The sequence below is a fragment of the Mobula hypostoma genome, chromosome 1 (genome assembly GCF_963921235.1).
Source record: "Mobula hypostoma chromosome 1, sMobHyp1.1, whole genome shotgun sequence".
In the NCBI taxonomy this organism is placed as follows: Eukaryota; Metazoa; Chordata; class Chondrichthyes; order Myliobatiformes; family Myliobatidae; genus Mobula; species Mobula hypostoma.
The window spans coordinates 156,214,318-156,233,773 of NC_086097.1; the positions used below are offsets into that span (position 1 = coordinate 156,214,318).

Below are 19,456 nucleotides of genomic sequence, written 5' to 3' on the forward strand. Positions count from 1 at the left end.
ACAATGACTGTTTATTCCTCTCCATTGTTGCTTCCTGACCTGCAGAGTTCCTCCACCATTTTGTATTATGAGTTTTATAAAATCACAGACCTAGATAATGTGGATGGTCATGGTCTCGTTCCCAGTTTAGGGGAATCTAAATCTGGAGGCCATAGGTAAGATGGGAGGGCAAAGGTTTATAGAGTGCCTGAATGACAACTTCTTCACAGAGAGCGCTGTGGGTACGTGGAATGATTTGTCAAAGGAAGTGGTACAATTACAATGTTTAAAGGATATCAGTCCTGATGCAGGGTTTTCAGCAGACACAATCTTACAATTCCTTCTCTTGCCCCACAGGTGCTGCTTGACCCATTAAGTTACTCCAGCAAAGCATTGAATGACACTTGTTTCAAAAGATGAAGGTAAAACCAGATTTACTTTCAAATGCACAAATACACGTATACAGAAATTCAATGAAAAACCTGCAGTGACATTACAGGAACAAAGCAGCAGGTAAGCAGAATTCACAAGAAGAAACATCAATAAAACATGGATTGCACACATTTTTTACAAGAAAGAATATGATTAGAACAAAAAAAAGTCATTTTAGCGCAAGGAACTCAAACTGGTCAGTGTTGGAAAGCTCTAATGATTAGCGATGCGCCATCTGGTTCAAGAACCAAATGACTGAATGGAAGTAGTTGTTCTTGAACCTAGCGCTGTGGAACTTCAGACTTCTGTACTTCCTGCCTGATATACACATAACCCACAAAAAACTCAATGGACTTCTATTTCTTACTGTCAGAACAGATCTGCAAGGTTCCACGAAAGTCTCCAAAGAACAATACATTTACCTTTAAACATAACCGAAAGAGTAGTTCAAGGCAATAAGCACCAAGATTCAGCAGTCTTTATGTGCATGATAGTGACAAATTCTACCAGTTGTAGCTTACTTCTGTTACAATTTTTCTTAGCCAACTGTTCATTATAAGGAACAGCAAACAATATTAATCAGATAAAGAACTTAAAATTGTGCATTTGAGTACTGCATACTCACTCTTTTTTTAAATTTAGAAATGTGAATACTACAGAGAATTACATGTTGGAGCTAACTTCTGTATTCACTCTGAAGAGAATGTCAGCATTCATTTGCGCAAAATAACGTATAATGAGTTAATCTATCCCAGCGAAGGTTTATTTAGAAAGCTCTCTGCTTAATCATTGAGTTAATTGAATGTATTAGTGTGTTAATTGGATTAATATTGTTTTGTGAGCTGAACATGGTGTTACATAAGGACATCTGATTGACAAGATGAGATATTATTGCTTTCTCTTGTCCCATGAGAGCAAGTCTCCTGTGAGGTAATTCATTAAGGAGCAATAATGCTTAAAGTTATTCAACAGCTCACTTTCATAACTCCGAGTTTTGATTAAATTGATATTAAATAGAAAAGTATAACAGCTCTCAAGAAATTTTCATCTCATCAATTCAAGATGTAATTAAATTACAGTTAATCAGTGAGCTACAAGTTAGAATAGAAACATAGAAACATAGAAAATAGGTGCAGGAGTAGGCCATTCGGCCCTTCGAGCCTGCACCGCCATTTATTATGATCATGGCTGATCATCCAACTCAGAACCCCGCCCCAGCCTTCCCTCCATACCCCCTGACCCCCGTAGCCACAAGGGCCATATCTAACTCCCTCTTAAATATAGCTAATGAACTGGCCTCAACTGTTTCCTGTGGCAGAGAATTCCACAGATTCACCACTCTCTGTGTGAAGAAGTTTTTCCTAATCTCGGTCCTAAAAGGCTTCCCCTCTATCCTCAAACTGTGGCCCCTCATTCTGGACTTCCCCAACATCGGGAACAACCTTCCTGCATCTAGCCTGTCCAATCCCTTTCGGATCTTATACGTTTCAATCAGATCCCCCCTCAATCTTCTAAATTCCAACGAGTACAAGTCCAGTTCATCTAGTCTTTCTTCATATGAAAGTCCTGCCATCCCAGTAATCAATCTGGTGAACCTTCTTTGTACTCCCTCTATGGCAAGGATGTCTTTCCTCAGATTAGGGGACCAAAACTGCACACGATACTCCAGATGTGGTCTCACCAAGGCCTTGTACAACTGCAGTAGTACCTCCCTGCTCCTGTACTCGAATCCTCTCGCTATAAATGCCAGCATACCATTCGCCTTTTTCACCGCCTGCTGTACCTGCATGCCCACTTTCAATGACTGGTGTATAATGACACCCAGGTCTCGTTGCACCTCCCCTTTTCCTAATCGGCCACCATTCAGATAATAATCTGTTTTCCTATTTTTGCCACCAAAGTGGATAACTTCACATTTATCCACATTAAATTGCATCTGCCATGAATTTGCCCACTCACCCAACCTATCCAAGTCACTCTGCATCCTCTTAGCATCCTCCTCACAGCTAACACTGCCACCCAGCTTCGTGTCATCCGCAAACTTGGAGATGCTGCATTTAATTCCCTCATCCAAGTCATTAATATATATTGTAAACAACTGGGGTCCCACCACTGAGCCTAGCGGTACCCCACTCGTCACCGCCTGCCATTCTGAAAAGGTCCCGTTTATTCCCACTCTTTGCTTTCTGTCTGCTAACCAATTCTCCACCCACACCAATACCTTACCCCCAATACCGTGTGCCTTAAGTTTGCACACTAATCTCCTGTGTGGAACCTTGTCAAAAGCCTTTTGAAAATCCAAATATACCACATCCACTGGTTCTCCCCTATCCACTCTACTAGTTACATCCTCAAAAAATTCTATGAGATTCGTCAGACATGATTTTCCTTTCACAAATCCATGCTGACTTTGTCCGATGATTTCACCGCTTTCCAAATGTGCTGTTATCACATCCTTGATAACTGACTCCAGCAGTTTCCCCACCACTGACGTTAGGCTAACTGGTCTATAATTCCCTGGTTTCTCTCTCCCTCCTTTTTTAAAAAGTGGAGTAACATTAGCCACCCTCCAATCCTCAGGAACTAGTCCAGAATCTAACGAGTTTTGAAAAATTATCACTAATGCATCCACTATTTCTTGGGCTACTTCCTTAAGCACTCTAGGATGCAGACCATCTGGCCCTGGGGATTTATCTGCCTTCAATCCCTTCAATTTACCTAACACCACTTCCCTACTAACATGTATTTCCCTCAGTTCCTCCATCTCACTGGACCCTCTGTCCCCTACTATTTCTGGAAGATTATTTATGTCCTCCTTAGTGAAGATAGAACCAAAGTAATTATTCAATTGGTCTGTCATGTCCTTGCTCCCCATAATCAATTCACCTGTTTCTGTCTGCAGGGGACCTACATTTGTCTTTACCAGTCTTTTCCTTTTTACATATCTATAAAAGCTTTTACAGTCCAGTTTTATGTTCCCTGCCAGTTTTCTCTCATAATCTTTTTTCCCCTTCCTAATTAAGCCCTTTGTCCTCCTCTGCTGAACTCTGAATTTCTCCCAGTCCTCAGGTGAGCCACTTTCTCTGGCTAATTTGTATGCTTCTTCTTTGGAATTGATACTATCCCTAATTTCTCTTGTCAGCCATGGGTGCACTACCTTCCTTGATTTATTCTTTTGCCAAACTGGGATGAACAATTGTTGTAGTTCATCCATGCAACCTTTAAATGCTTGCCATTGCATATCCACCGTCAATCCTTTAAGCGTCATTTGCCAGTCTATCTTAGCTAATTCACATCTCATACCTTCAAAGTTACCCCTCTTTAAGTTCAGAACCTTTGTTTCGGAATTAACTATGTCACTCTCCATATTAATGAAGAATTCCACCATATTATGGTCACTCTTACCCAAGGGGCCTCTCACGACAAGATCGCTAATTAACCCTTCCTCATTGCTCAAAACCCAGTCCAGAATAGCCTGCTCTCTAGTTGGTTCCTCGACATGTTGGTTCAAAAAACCATCCCGCATACATTCCAAGAAATCCTCTTCCTCAGCACCTTTACCAATTTGGTTCACCCAATCTACATGTAGATTGAAGTCACCCATTATAACTGCTGTTCCTTTATTGCACACATTTCTAATGTCCTGTTTAATACCATCTCCGACCTCACTACTACTGTTAGGTGGCCTGTACACAACACCCACCTGCGTCTTCTGCCCCATATCGATTCCACATCTTCCCGGCTTATGTCCTTCCTTTCTACTGCGTTAATCTCTCCTTTAACCAGCTGAAAGAAGAGGCATATTCAAATAAAATGAAACCTGATAATAAAACAGTGGCACAGCTTTTCTTTTGATAATGTAAGGATAGTGTAATAGAAATAAAAAATAATCTGAGAAAACTGAAAAGGCTATCATATTTAAACCATTTTTTTATTAGTGTTGAAGCAATTGATCTTAAAAAAATTATGAAATGTTTATGCAGTATCATCTACAATGTGCATTAAAATATAAAACTTTATATCCTTTTTCAAAATGAAGTGGTTAAATATCAGCTGTGTAAAGAAAATATAAAGATAAGGTGACTAGCTGGATTTAATATCAATAGATAAAAGTAATGGAGAGTAACAGTGGGTATTAAGATAAATCCCCAGGACCTGAATGTTTACACCATCAAAGGTATCTTAAGCAGAAATCAAGCATGAACTTCAAAATAGATTGCAATAGTGAAAATCTGAATGAAATACAGGAAAATTTCATGATGCCAGACAAAATGAATGAAAAGAGAAACAATTAACAGCTTGTATCTGTAATACTTTGTCAGAACTGCAGACCTTAACTGCTGATTGTTCATCTTTCCACAGATGCTACTTGACATGTTGAGCTCCTCCAGCAGTTTGGCACACAGAAAATACTTCAGGAACTTAGCAGGTCAGACAGCATCTATGGAAATGAATAAAAAATTGATATTTCAGGCGGAAACCCTGCATCAGGACTGGAAAGGCGAGGAGAAGAAGCCAGAATAAGAAAGCGGGGGGAGGGCAAGGAGCACAAACTAAAAAGGTAATAGGCAAAAGCCAGGTCCAGATTCCATCAAATATAGTCACTTGGGTCTCCTAATTTAACCTTGTGTTTGTTAACACCAGTAAGAATGAAACAGTTCTGTTGGTAATTTACATAGACATGGATGAAATTTTGCAGCTTTTGTAACTTTGAGCAGTCATGTTTCAGAATCAGAATCAGAATCAGAATCAGAATCAAGTTTATTATCACCGGCATGTGACGTGAAATTTGTTAACTTAGCAGCAGCAGTTCAATGCAATACATAATCTAGCAGAGAGAGAGAAAAAAAACATAATCAATAAACAAGTAAATGAATTACATATATTGAATAGATTATTAAAACTATGCAAAAACAGAAATACTGTACATTAAAAAAAAGTGAGGTAGTGTCCAAAGCTTCAAAGTCCATTTAGGAATCGAATGGCAGAGGGGAAGAAGCTATTCCTGAATCGCTGAATGTGTGCCTTCAGGCTTCTGTATCTCCCACCTGATGGTAACAGTGAGAAAAGGGCATGTCCTGGGTGCTGGAGGTACTTAATAATGGATGCTGCCTTTCTGAGACACCATTCCCTAAAGATGTCCTGGTCAGGCTAGTACCCAAGATGGAGCTGACTAGATTTACAACTTTTGCAGCTTCTTTTGGTCCTGTGCAATAGCCCCTCCATACCAAACTGTGATGCAGCCTGTCAGAATGCTCTCCATGGTACAACTATAGAAGTTTTTTGAGTGTATTTGTTGACATGCCAAATCACTTCAAACTCCTAATAAAGTATAGCCATCGTCTTGCCTTCTTTATGATTACATCAATATGTTGGGACCAAGTTAGATTCTCAGAGATCTTGACACCCAGGAACTTGAAGCTGCTCACTCTCTTCACTTCTGATCCCTCTATGAAGATTGGTTTGTGTTCCTTCATCTTACCCTTCTTGAAGTCCACAATCAGCTCTTTCATCTTACTGACGTTGAGTACCATGTTGTTGCTGTGGCACCATTCCACTAGTTGGCATATATCACTCCTGTAAGCCCTCTCTACCAACAATAGTTACATCATCAGCAAATTTGTAGACTGATGGGACCGAAGGCTAACAAATCCCCAGGTCCAGATGGTCTGCATCCTAGGGTACTAAAGGAGGTGGCTCTGGAAATTGCGGATGCATTGGTGATCATTTTCCAATGTTCCTTAGATTCAGGATCAGTTCCTGAGGATTGGTGAACGGCTAATGTTATCCCACTTTTTAAGAAAGGAGGGAGGGAGAAAACAGAACTATCGCCCTGTTAGCCTAACATCAGTAGTGGGGAAGATGCTAGAGTCCATTATTAAAGATGAAATAGCGGCATATCTTGATAGCAGTGATAGGATTGGGCCGAGCCAGCATGGATTTACCAAGGACAAATCATTCTTGTCTAATCTATTGGAGTTTTTCGAGGATGTAACCAGGAAGATAGACGCGGGAGATCCAGTGGATGTGGTGTACCTTGACTTTCAGAAGGCATTTGATAAGGTACCACATAGGAGATTGGTGGGTAAAATCAGAGCTCATGGCATTGGGGGGAGGATATTGACATGGATAGAAAACTGGTTGGCAGATAGAAAGCAAAGGGTAGCAGTGAATGGGTGTTTCTCGGAATGGCAGGTGGTGACTAGTGGGGTGCCACAGGGCTCGGTATTGGGACGACAGCTGTTTATGATTTACGTCAATGATTTAGAGGAAGGCATTGTGAATAACATCAGCAAGTTTGCTGATGATACTAAGCTGGGTGGCAGTGTGACATGTGATGAGGATGTTAGGAGAATTCAAGGTGACTTGGATAGGCTGGGTGAGTGGGCAGAAACTTGGCAGATGGCGTTTAATGTGAATAAGTGTGAGATTATTCACTTTGGGAGCAAGAACAGGAAGGTAGATTATTATCTGAACGGTGTGGAGTTAGGTAAGGGAGAAATACAAAGAGATCTAGGAGTACTTGTTCATCAGTCTCTGAAGGTGAATGAGCAAGTGTAGCAGGCTGTGAAGAAGGCTAATGGAATATTGGCCTTTATTACAAAGGGAATTGAGTATAAGAGCAAGGAAATCCTTTTGCATTTGTACAGGGCCCTGGTGAGACCACACCTGGAGTATTGTGTGCAGTTTTGGTCTCCAGGTTTAAGGAAGGACATCCTGGCTGTGGAGGAGGTGCAGCGTAGGTTCACTAGGTTAATTCCTGGGATGTCCAGACTGTCTTACGCAGAAAAGTTAGAGAGACTGGGCTTGTACACGCTGGAATTAAGGAGATTGAGGGGAGATCTGATTGAGACATATAAGATTATTAAGGGATTGGACAAGATAGAGGGAGGAAATATGTTCCAGATGCTGGGAGAGTCCAGTACCAGAGGGCATGGTTTAAGAATAAGGGGTAGGTCATTTAGGACAGAGTTGAGGAGGAACTTCTTCTCCCAGAGAGTTGTGGAGGTGTGGAACGCACTGCCTCAGAAGGCAGTGGAGGCCAATTCTCTGGATGCTTTCAAGAAGGAGCTAGATAGGTATCTTATGGATAGGGGAATCAAGGGTTATGGGGACAAAACAGGAACCAGGTATTGATAGTAGATGATCAGCCATGATCTCAGAATGGTGGTGCAGGCTCAAAGGGCCGAATGGTCTACTTCTGCACCTATTGTCTATTGTCTATTGTCTATAAAATGTGGACATGAGATATCCTTGGCAAATAAAATAAAGAAGAAGCTTAAGAAATTCAGTAAGTATATTAAGCACAAAAGGATTATGAGAAAGAGAAAAGGCTCTAATAAGGATTAGTGTGGTAATTTATTAGTGAAGCTGTGGGAGATGGGCAAGGTTTTAAATTAATCCTTCTCGTCAGTATCTTGTGTGGAGATGGTCATGGATGTTAAGACAATCAAGGAAGAGAACAGTGATGTGTTGAAATATATCAATCTTTCAAAAGAGGAAGTGTTGTTGGCCTTGTGGATAAATCCCCAGATCCAGGGCAAGTGTATTCTAAGTCATTGTGGGAAGCAAGGGGAAGAATTTGTTGGGGCACTAGCAGAGAGCTTTGTACCTTCCTTAGCTATGGGAGAGGAACCCAAGGACTGAAGGATGGCTAATATTGCACTTTTATTTAAAAAAAGACTCCAAGGACAAGACATCGAACTAGAGAATGATGAGTACAATGTTATAGTGGGAAACTGATTATATGAGATTCTGAGAGATGGGATCTACTGGATCTGGAAAGGCAAAGGCTGATTGGGGATAGTCTGGTTTTCATACAACAGGAAGGATGTGATTAAATTAGAGAGATTCATAAGGATGTTATCGGGACTGGAGGACTTAGATTAAATGGAGATTTTGAAAAGGCTGGAAATGTTTTCCCTGGAGTTGGTTGCAGCCATAAAGAAGGCAAGGCATTGACTATACTTCATTAGGACTTTGATGAGATTTGATATGTCAACAGAAACACACAAAAACTTCTATAGATGTACCGTGGGGACCATTCTGATAGGCTGCATCACTGTCTGATGTTGGGGGAGGGGCGTGGGGGCTACACAGGACCGAAAAAAGCTGCAGAGGGTGATAAATTTAGTCAGCTCCATCTTGGGCACTAGCCTACCAGGTACCCAGGACATCTTCAGGGAGCAGTGTCTCAGAAAGGTAGCATCCATTATTAAAGACACCAAGCACACAGAGTATGCCCTCTTTTCACTGTTACCATCAGGTAGAAGGTACAGAAGCCTGAAGGAACACACTCAGCAAATCAGGAACAGCTTCTTCCCCTCTCTTATCTGATTCCTAAATGGACATTGAACCCATGAACACGACCTCACTTTTTTTAATATACTGTATATTATTTCTGGGTTTTTTTGCATGATTTTTAATCTATTCAATATACATATACTGTGACTGATTTACTTATTTATTTTTACTTTTATTCTTCTATATTATGTATTGCATTGAACAGCTGCTGCTAAGTTAACAAATTTTACGAAACATGCCGGTGATAATAAACCTGGTTCTGATTCTGATTCTGAAGGAGGCTGAAGGATGAACGTAAAGAAAGTTATAAAATCATAAGGTGCACAGATAATGTGTATAGTCACTGTGCTTTTCCTAGAATGAGAGGGTTAACATATGAGGAACGTTTATCCGCTCTTGGACTGTATTCCTTGGAGTTTAGAAGAATGAGGGGAGACCTCATAGAAACATTTCGAATGTTAAAAGGCATGGACAGAGTGGATGTGGCAAAGTTGTTTCCCATGATGGGGGAGTCTAGTACGAGAGGGCATGACTTCCGGATTGAAGGGCGCCCTTTCAGAACATAAATGCAAAAAAATTTTTTTAGTCAGAGGGTGGTGAATGTATGGAATTTGTTGCCACGGGCAGCAGTGGAGGCCGTGGAGGTCATTGGGTGTCTTTAAGGCAGAGATTGATAGGTATCTGAGTAGCCAGGGCATCAAAGGTTATGGTGAGAAGGCAGGGGAGTGGGACGAAATAGGATAAAATGGATCAGCTCATGATAAAATAGCGGAGCAGACTCGATGGGCCGAATGGCCTACTTCTGCTCCTTTGTCTTATGGTCTTATGGTAGGGGTGTCAAAAGCTAAAGGCATACATTTAAGATGAGGGAGTAAAGATTTAAAGGGGATCTGCTTGCCAGATTTTTTCACACAGAGGGGGTTAGAAATATTAAGTAAGCTGCCAGGTGCAGTAGTAAAAGCCGGTATACCTGTAACTGCAACATTTAAAGGTGATTTATATTTCATGGATAGGAAAGGTTTAAAGGAATATGTACCTATTGCACACTAAAATACGCTGTAGAGATATTTTTCAAAATCACTTAGTATGCTAAATATTTGTTAATTATTAGTACAGATCAAATCAAATGGAAAACAAGAGAATGCACATTCACAGAATTAATATCAATTGTGAATAGCTTGAAATTTAGATAGCAAGATTTTAGTCATAATACCAGTTTAAGTATTTCTTGCAGTATTGTAGCACTCCTTTATTACTGTCTGGGGTGTGATTGAATTAGTGTCTAAACTGTTACTTTTCCTGGTGTTTAACTTTCTTTGTGCTTGCATATACATTTGTATAATCATCTATTTGTCTGTAAATGTTCAGTGAATATTCAGTAATTTGTAGCATAGCTGGTTCCGTACTTCGTAGTTTTTTTGTCTGTCAGTCTGAGAAGTCATGGTAGTGTAAATCAAGATGGTCCTTGTTTCACAGGCTCCTCTTATCAGAGAAGGTTCCCTTAATTCTCCAGATTGAACCAGTTTTCAGTATAACAAAAGACCAGGAGATAGGTTCTTTGTTCGAGTGGTGTTGTGTTACTTGTTCAAGTGCTTTACTGTTATTTCTTTATTATGAACATCTAACAAAATATCTGAAACTACAAGATTTGTGCCTCATTTTTGACCTCTGAAGAACCTTCAGCACAATGTCCACAACCAGATCTGACAGAATACTCATCATCACTTCAGACAGGACGACCACCTTTTGGCAAAATAACAATACTGAGCTCCGTATCCCCCTGAGGCAGGAAAAATGTGCTACCTGCATGGAGTAAGTAAAACAAAAAAATTGTAATCTCTGAGTCATTTGGTTGGAAATCACAGACAAAGGCAAATAGTTTGCCCTAAAAGCAGATTAGAAATTATCCAAAATGCTCAACACACAGTGATTGCAGCGGCAAAAGAAGCAGGAAGAATTTATTAATTATTGAAACAGTTGGTACAACATTCTGAGATATAAGATTAAGGAGAAAGGATTACTGCTTCACTAATCTGATTATAATGTGAGGCAAGTGTTTTGTGTTTTGATTAATGGTGCTCCTGCATGCTTGAGTGTATCATGTTGTGATTTAAAATGTGCATATGCTTTTGAATTTAAATATAAAAACAGATTTTCTCAATTTGATACTTGGCAGGGTTTTTTTTTGCTTTTTTATTGAATGCAATTGAATTTGTAGCGATGCTAGAGGTGACTCAGAAGTGGGGAACAAAATCAGTCAGGTTAAAATACAAGTTGAGAGACTTGCGGGGTGCATTGCACAGACACTAGACACAATAAAATTGGCCATTTCAACCATTGGCCTGCTGTTTGGAATTTAATAGCACCCAAGGATGAATCATCCTTGGATACTAGGCCAGCTTTGCATAAAGGAAGTATTTCACAAATCCAGCATTACTAAGTAATGAACTAAATCCAGTTCTGTAGGTAGGTCAAGGTCTCCGCAGGTGGAAAGCCCAAGGTGTGACTGAGCATTGCAAATTGAAAGGAAAGGTTGAGGGTGAGGACTTTTGGTGGAAATCATGGCTGCTGGTGGAGAAGGGTATTTGGATATGGGGGTTGACAAGTCAGATAGCTGTGATAGCTTGTTGGGGTAGGGATTGGATAAGGAGAAAGCTGGTAGATTCAGAGGATTGTGATTGTAGCCTTGAGAAGTATTGGACATCCTGAATGAGTGTAGATGACAGGCTGGGATGGGTTGAGGGATGTTTGCATTCTACTTGGGAGACATTGATTTATGGAAATGTTGGAAGGGGGTGGTGAATGGGAGCCTGAAGGCAGTATGTAAACAATTTACGGGGAATCTGGGTGCCTGTTGCACATCAGGATCTCCGATTTGATTTCCAGTCAACTTTTGAAAATAATATGCCAGCGGTGATTTTCAAATCATCCAAAGAGTTAAAAGGAGAGAGATATACTCCATGAATAGAATTTCTCTGTAAAATTCAGGCTGTGTCTTATTAATCAAGTTCCCTTTTATAACATTCTTATCATCTGCATCTCTTTAACCTTGATTGAAACTTCTTTTCTTATAGCTGAGATTAATTTAGGTCAGTTTTTGTAACATACTCTGTTTCCTACCTCTTTTGTATGCTATGTTTTTTGAGATAAAATGGTCCTTCAATAACGAGTCAGAAAGCTTTAGGTTCAAATCTTATTCCAGACCACAAATATCTTATCTGCCATGTTCTAGCAGTACTCTGGGATTGCTGCACTGTCAGAGGTGCCAATCAAAATATTAAACCAAGGCACTGCCAACTCTGAAATTAAACAAAAACATTTTGGCATTATATCCATGGAGGGCTTTGGAGAGTGTCCTTATGTCCTGATTGTTTTATCATTAATCAACTTCACTAAAACAGAAAATGGAAAGAACAAAGTTGAAGTTTCAGGCCAAGACCTTTCATCAGCCTCAGCCTGAAATGTCAAATCTTTATTCCTTTCCATGGATGCTGTTTGACCTGCCAAGTTCCTCTAGCACTTTGCGTGCATGACTGGATTTTCAGCATCTAATCTGCAGAATCTCTTGTCTTTGTGAAATGAAAGGCAAAAATACTGCAGGTGCTGAAATAAACAGAGAAAAGGAGGCAAACACTCATCAGTGGAGGTAGCATCTGTGGAACGAAAGCAAAGTTAATCTCAATGCCACAGACCCTTCATCAGAACAAGGAAAGAGAGAAAACAAATTAGCATTCAGTAATAGAGAAGGTACAGAGGAATAAGTAGAACAAAAGGAACAGTGCGATAGAATGAGAACGAATGAGTTAATGCGGCATTTAGACATGCACCAAGCTTCTTTCTCTGTATTACAAGTTGATAATAGCAGGGCTGTGGGATTTGTCCATCATTCTAGGTTATGCTGATGCAGAGATGTGCACTAAGTCGTGAATGGATCTCAGACAGAAGTTAACAGTTCTGACACAGAAAAAAGGAGCGAGTCACTTAAAATCCAAGAATTTGGAAGACTGAAGTGTACCCAGACAGAAGTGGGGTTATTCCTTAAACCTGGACTGGGTCTTTTTGCAACATCTCAGGAGACTACAGACCAAGAGGTCAAAATATGAGTGCAACCTGCACTTTGGTTAGCTCTGAGGCTGAAGTATGTAGGTGTTTCCAACAAGTGGACAGCCGCGAGGCTGCGGGACTGGGCGGGATCCCAGAGCGGGTACACAGAGAATGTGCGGCACAACTGCTGGTGTGTTTGCAGACATTTTTAATCTCTCCCTCTACCAGTATAGAGTGCCCTCCTGTTTCAAAACATTCACCGTTGTCCCTGTACCAAAAAAGACCAAGATAACATGTCTGAACGACTGGTGTCCTGTCACATTCATCTCAATAATAAGCAAATGATTTTAGAAGCTGGTCAAGGATTACATCTGCAACACGTTACCACCTACAATTTGCCTACTGACATAACTGATCGACAGATGATGCAATAGCCACAGCTCTACACATGGAGAAGAACGAAGCTTATGTGAGAACGCTGTTCTTGGACTACAATTCAGCATTCAACAGAATAATTGCATCCAGGCTTGACAAGAAGCTCAGAGACCTCGGCCTTCACCCTGCCTTGTGTAGCTGGATCCTGGACTTCCTGTCAGATTGCCAGCAGGTGGTAAGAGTGGGCTCCCTCACCTCTGCCCCTCTGACTCTCAACACAGGAGCCCCCCCAGGGCTGTGTCCTAAGCCCCCTCCTGACTCTCCGTACACCAGTGAGTGTGCCTCCACCCACAGCTCCAATCTGCAAATTAAATTTGCAGATGATACTACATTAATTGGCCTTATCTTAAATAACAACGAGGCAGCCTACAGAGAAGAAGTCATCACCCTGACACAGTGGTATCAAGAAAACAACCTCTCCCTCAATGTCGCAAAAACAAAGAAGCTGGTTGTGGGCTACAGGAGGAACAGAGGCAGGCTCATCCTTATTAACATCAATGGATGTGGGGTTGAGAAGGTGAACAACTTTAAGTTCCTCGGCATACACATCACCGAGAATATCAGGTGGTCTGTATATATCGGCTGTGTGGTGAAAAAAGCACAACAGCACCTCTTTCACTTCAGACGGTTGAGGAGGTTCAGCATGAATCTCCAAATCTGAAGAACTTCCTATAGGGGCACAATTGAGAGCATCCTGACTGGCTGTATCACTGCCTGGTATAGGAACTGTACTTCCCTCAATCACAGGACTTTGCAGAGAGTGGTGTGGACAGCCCAGCACATCTGTGGATATGGACTTCCCACTATTCGGGACATATACAGCGACAGGTGCGTAAAAAGGGCCTGAAGGATCGTAGGGGATCAAACTTTTCCAGCTACTACCATCCGGGAAATGGTAGCACAACATTAAAGCCAGGACAAACAGGCTCCGGGACAGCTTCTTCCATCAAGCCATCAGACTGATTAATTCATGCTGACACAATTGTATTTCTAATCTATATTGACTGCTCTGTTGTATACCTTGCTGTACATACTATTTATTACAAATTACTATAATTTGCACATTGCACATTCAGATGGAGAGGTAACATAAAGATTTTTACTTCTCATGTATGTGAAGGATGTAAGAAATAAAGTCAATTCAATTCAATTCAGTTCAATTCAGAGAATTAAAGCAGGGCACTTTGATACCATGGAAAGTACCATTGAAATGGAGATGGATATTTCTTTATTTACTTACCAGCTAATGCTAAACTTAAAAGCTATTAATTCACAGATTACTTTCAAATGTGTTTGTGATGTGAAAGGATGTGTGTGAAAATAAAAAAAATTACTTGTTAACTCTCATCTCTCCCGATCAGTCCTAATTGAAGACGGAAAAATGTTCTCTTAGGAGGGAAATAAACACTCAATGTTGTTTGAGTTGGCTGAGATCCTTCATCAGGATTGGACAGGAAGGGGAAAGAAACCAGAATCAGAAAGTGGCGAAAGGGGAGGGAGTAGATTGGGGATCACTTCGTCGAGCCATTTTGCTCTGTCTGCCACAAAAGGTGGGATTTCCCAGTGGTCACCCATTTCAATTTGACTTGCTGTTCTCATTCCAACATGTCGGCCTATGGCCTTCTCTACTGTCATAATTAGGCGACAGTCAGGTGGAGGAGGAACACCTCGTATTCCATTTGGTTAGCCTTCCAACCTGATGGCATGAACATCGATTTCTCTAACTTCCAGTAATTTCTCCCCCCTCCCCCTTCTCTCTTACTCCCATTCTCCATTCTGGTTTCGCACTCAACTCTTCTCTTTTCCTTAACTGCCCATTACCTCCCGAGGGATATTGAGTCCACAGAGGAAGTAGAAGGAACAAATCAACAAGGAACAAATGAGGTGCTTGAGAAGTATAGGAAATGAAAGTGAACATTTAAGAGTGAAATTAGGAGGGCTGAAAGAAGGCATGAGGTTCCTCTGGTAGATGGAGGAAGAGAAACCCAAGGATGTCTACATTTATACTAAGAGCAAAAGGATAACAAGAAGATGAGAGTGGTCATCTCCCCAAGGAGCTGAAAGAGATGGCGGAGATCTTAAATAGATTTTTTTGCATCAGAAGGTGGTGAAAATGTGCAGTGAGCTGCCAGCAGAAGTATAGGACGTGGGTAATTGTAATTTTAAAATTGTAATTTTTTAAGAGAAGTTAGTGAAGATTGTTACATACCCCGTAACTGGGTTGCCAAACCAGCAGAAATGGACCACTCAGTTGGAGTCCAGATTACTGGAACTAAGAAAGTTTTATTCAAGAAATAAGCAACACAGTACTCTAATAGTAAGGATATAAATGCAACAGGTTAGCAATGAATGAACACACATGTACACAGAACTAGGATAATAGGGTTAATCAAGCTCTATCACAGTCTAAGGGTAAAATGATCAATCACAAGTGACAGAGTTCAGTTTAGTTCAGTTCACAGTAATCGCTGTTGTGCCATTGGAGAGAGAGAGAGAGAGAACGAATGAATATTCAAATTGGATTCCAAACAGACCTTCGATATTCCTTGCAGTCAGCTTTCGGGCGAGCCCTTTGTAATGTCTTCTGAGGTCACCGACTGTGACCCCTCCATTCCAGATACGATCGCTCCTCGGTGTGAACCCGGCACCCAGGCAAGGGCGGACACACACACCAGGTTCCCGCCGACCGTATCTTTCCACCCTGTGCGTCTATGGCTGGTCCCGCGACCAGCCCTCCAAAACTCCCACCGACTTGTGGGGGCGCACCGCTTCCAGGGTCTCGTTACCTCGTGGTGTCGTGAGTGGTGTCTGTTGCCTTAGTGAACCTGTCCCTTTTTATCCCCCCTGTTGGGGTATCGCCTGTCCATCAGACTTCAAACAGTTCAGGGTTCAAAGCAGCCGGTCCTGACAATACTCAGACCGGTGTCTCCTTCCATTAAACTCTCTCGTCTCTTCATTAACATTTCCAAATGCTGCTCCATTGTCTTACTTATCTCTCTCTCCTGAAGACAGGTGGCAGATCAACTGATGATCCCATTTGTGATAGCACAGGACAGTTAACATCTTAGTCTATGTGTACTTTTGTAACCCTCTTTTGTCACACCCCTCCCCTTTAAGGATTTTTACTGGGGTAAAAATTACAAGCATGAGTACATTATTAGATACACACAAATATACATCTTCATCAGCTATTTGGCTAATACAGAGAATTTTAAGTTGTCAACACCTGACAGACAGTCAGCAATCACATTTTCTGTTCCTTTTATTTGTGTTATTAATAATCCTCTCAAACCAGGCTCCAACTTAGTAGACTTCATAGTGGCCGAAGACACTAATGAATTGTGATCAGTGTAACTTCTCAGTGGTTTTCGCCCCGGACACAGATAACAAGGGTCGTCCCATACCAACTTAGCATTCTTTGGCAAGGGCTTTGTAAGAGGGTGGGTACTAGCCGCAAAGTTGTTTTTTTTTCTGCAAAACTTCCGATAGTACCCCACCATCTCCAAGAACCTTCTCAGGGCTCTCTTGTCTGTCGGGGTGGGGACTTCAGCGATAGCCCGCACCTTAGCTTGCATCGGAGCCAGCTGCCCCTGTCCTACCACAAATCCCAGATAAGTGACTTTTTCATGGCTGAATTCACTCTTTGCGAGGTTTACTGTCAGTCTGGCTTCAGACAGCCGTTTAAACAGTGCCACAATGTGCTTTCCCCACGTGTCATTCCAGACCACTACATCGCCAATATACACTTCTGTGTTCTTTAGCCCTTTTGTCACTGAATTAATCATTCTGTAGGGATGTTGCTCACTAGGCTGACCTGATGTGACAACAGCTCCATGTCCCAGCTCTTTGCATCGCCTCATGTCGTCTAGACCTACGTGCGCGTGCCATTTAATTAGCTTTATCAATGGCCCACTTTGTTCGGGGGTTAGGTGAGAGACCTTATCAGCAAAATGGGTCAAAACAATAGACATCTCCCATTTGGTTGGCACCACACTTATCTTTTCAAAATGGGCCCTCCCCTTCTCAGGTGGCACCCTAGCCTCATTAATTTTCATGATATCACCAGCTAGTTCTGTTCTCTGATCGTGGTGGGCTTTTAACATGTTAATAGCCTCTAACTGTGTTAACTCACGTCTGCAAATGTCAATAACATCCTTCCTCCTGTGCAGCCAGTAAAACTCTTTCATGATTCTGCCAACTGTTTCCTTCCCCCCAAAATGTCCACCGAGGGGTATCTTGTGGGCCAGGTTAAGAATCTCATCCCCATAATTTTTTGGCACCATCCCCCATTCCTCATCTGCAGGTACGGTACTTGGTCTCCCCTTCTTCCTTAGCACTCCCTCCTCCACACAATAGCCTACTGGCTCCGTTTTCACCGTTGCTTCAGAGAGAGCTGTCTCCGCCGAAACCATCACCTCCTCGTCTTGCTCCTGTGCCTGTACAAAATCCTTCCTGGTTAATGCTAAGTCTGCCTCAACTCCCTCACTTCCTCCTGTTTCACTACACTCCTTCTTTTCACTTTCTACCTCCTCCTGGTATAAGGCTGGTAGAAACGTCTCAGCTAAATTTACTTCGGCAGTCATTCAGGACACACGCCGAGTCTCTGCGCGAACGGGATGAACCTGTGAGTCCATGGGCGGGGCCTCAATGCTGGCAGGCTGACCTGTCAGTCTCACTGCCGAGAACACAATTCCCCCGGCGAGGTCATTACCGAGCAAGACTTCCACGCCTTTCATCGGTATTTCGGGCCTCACCCCGATCGTGACTAGTCCAGAGACCAAGTTGCTTTGTAGGTGTATCTGGTGCAAAGGGACTGCCTCTGTCCCTTTTCCAATGCCTTTTATGACCCTGACTTTCCCAGTCTCGGTCTCTGAACTAAAGTCTAACACACCCTTTAATATCAATGACTGACACGCTCCCGTGTCTTTCCAGATCCATACTGGAACTGGGTTTAACCCCTCCTTCACCGACACCAATCCGGCTGAGATAAACCTCTCGCACCCTTCCTGAACTTTGGCAGACCTTTCCTCTCCTAGCAATTTGTTTACCAGCTCACTACAGCCAGTCGAAATCGCCGTTTTTCTTTTTCCCGTCTCCTTCTTTGGGGCAAAGCACCTGCACGCAAAGTGTCCGACTTTCCCACAATTATAACAGACGACCCCAGGAGACTTCCTACCAGACTGCTCCTGGTCTACCTTATCCTTCTCACTAGTCCCCGGCTTACTTATTGACTTTTCCGGTGGACTCTCCCCGCCATCCTGACTACCCTTCTGGTAGCCTTTACTCGGGGCAAACTTCATTTTATGCGTCAACGCGTACTCATCCGCTAACTTAGCAGTTGCGGCTAACGTGTCTGCCTCTTTCTCATCTAGGTAGGGTCTCATACCATCAGGGACACAACCTTTAAACTGCTCAATCAGGATCAGCTGTAGCAGTCTGTCATAATCCCCATTTACCCCCTTCGAGGCACACCAACGCTCACAATATGTCTGCATCTCACGGGCAAACTCTAAATACGTGCGGTCCCACTGTTTCCTCGAATTCTGGAACGTCTGCCGGTATGCCTCCGGGACCAACTCATAAATCCTGAGGATGGCCTCTTTCACCACCTCATACCTCTGGGCATCTTCCGCAGACAAAGCCGAGTAAGCTTGTTGGGCTTTCCCTTTAAGTACACTCTGAAGCAAAACAACCCACTTATCCCTCGGCCAGTCCTGACTTGCAGCAACTTTTTTGAAATGGAGAAAGTACCGATCCACCTCGGTATCGTCAAATGGGGGAACCAGCCTAACCTCCTGGGTCGCCCTGAACCCTCCACCTTGGTTCGGCATGGGCCCCTGCTCTGCCATCATCTTTAACCTCTCCAGCTCGAATTCCCTTTCCCTCTGTTTCTCTTCTCGCTCCAACTGCCTCTCTTCTCATTGTTGTTCTAACTGTTTCTCTTCATGTTCCCCGGAACGCGTGCTCGAGTCTCAGTTTTTCAAGCTGCACCTGTACTGCGTCTCCACCAGGTTTTCCAATAGATATCACCTCCAGCTCCCCTTGGGGAAACACACCTTTAGATACATAGTGCTCTACGATAGCTCTGTGCATCTCCTCTCTCCTCATTGTCGACTTCCCCTTAACAAGATTCAACCGTTTGGCCACAGCTGCCTATTCCGTTTTCCTGGCATCCTCTAATGTCTCCAAGGTCGGCGCCTTTAGAAATTCCTCAATCTCCATTTCTGCTGTTTGCCTTTTCTTTCTTTCGGGAATTTTAACC

General features: G+C 42.4%; 1 long non-coding RNA gene across 1 annotated transcript in view; it reads left to right on the forward strand.

Annotated features, from left to right (window-relative positions):
• The first annotated feature begins 379 nt into the window (after positions 1-379).
• The window catches only part of LOC134342419 (uncharacterized), a 311,924-nt gene continuing 292,847 nt past the window's right edge, over positions 380-19,456 (forward strand). The window contains exons 1-2 of the long non-coding RNA XR_010017021.1: positions 380-492; positions 4,774-4,840. This is a non-coding gene — a long non-coding RNA (uncharacterized LOC134342419). The remainder of the gene's footprint in view (positions 493-4,773; positions 4,841-19,456) is intronic.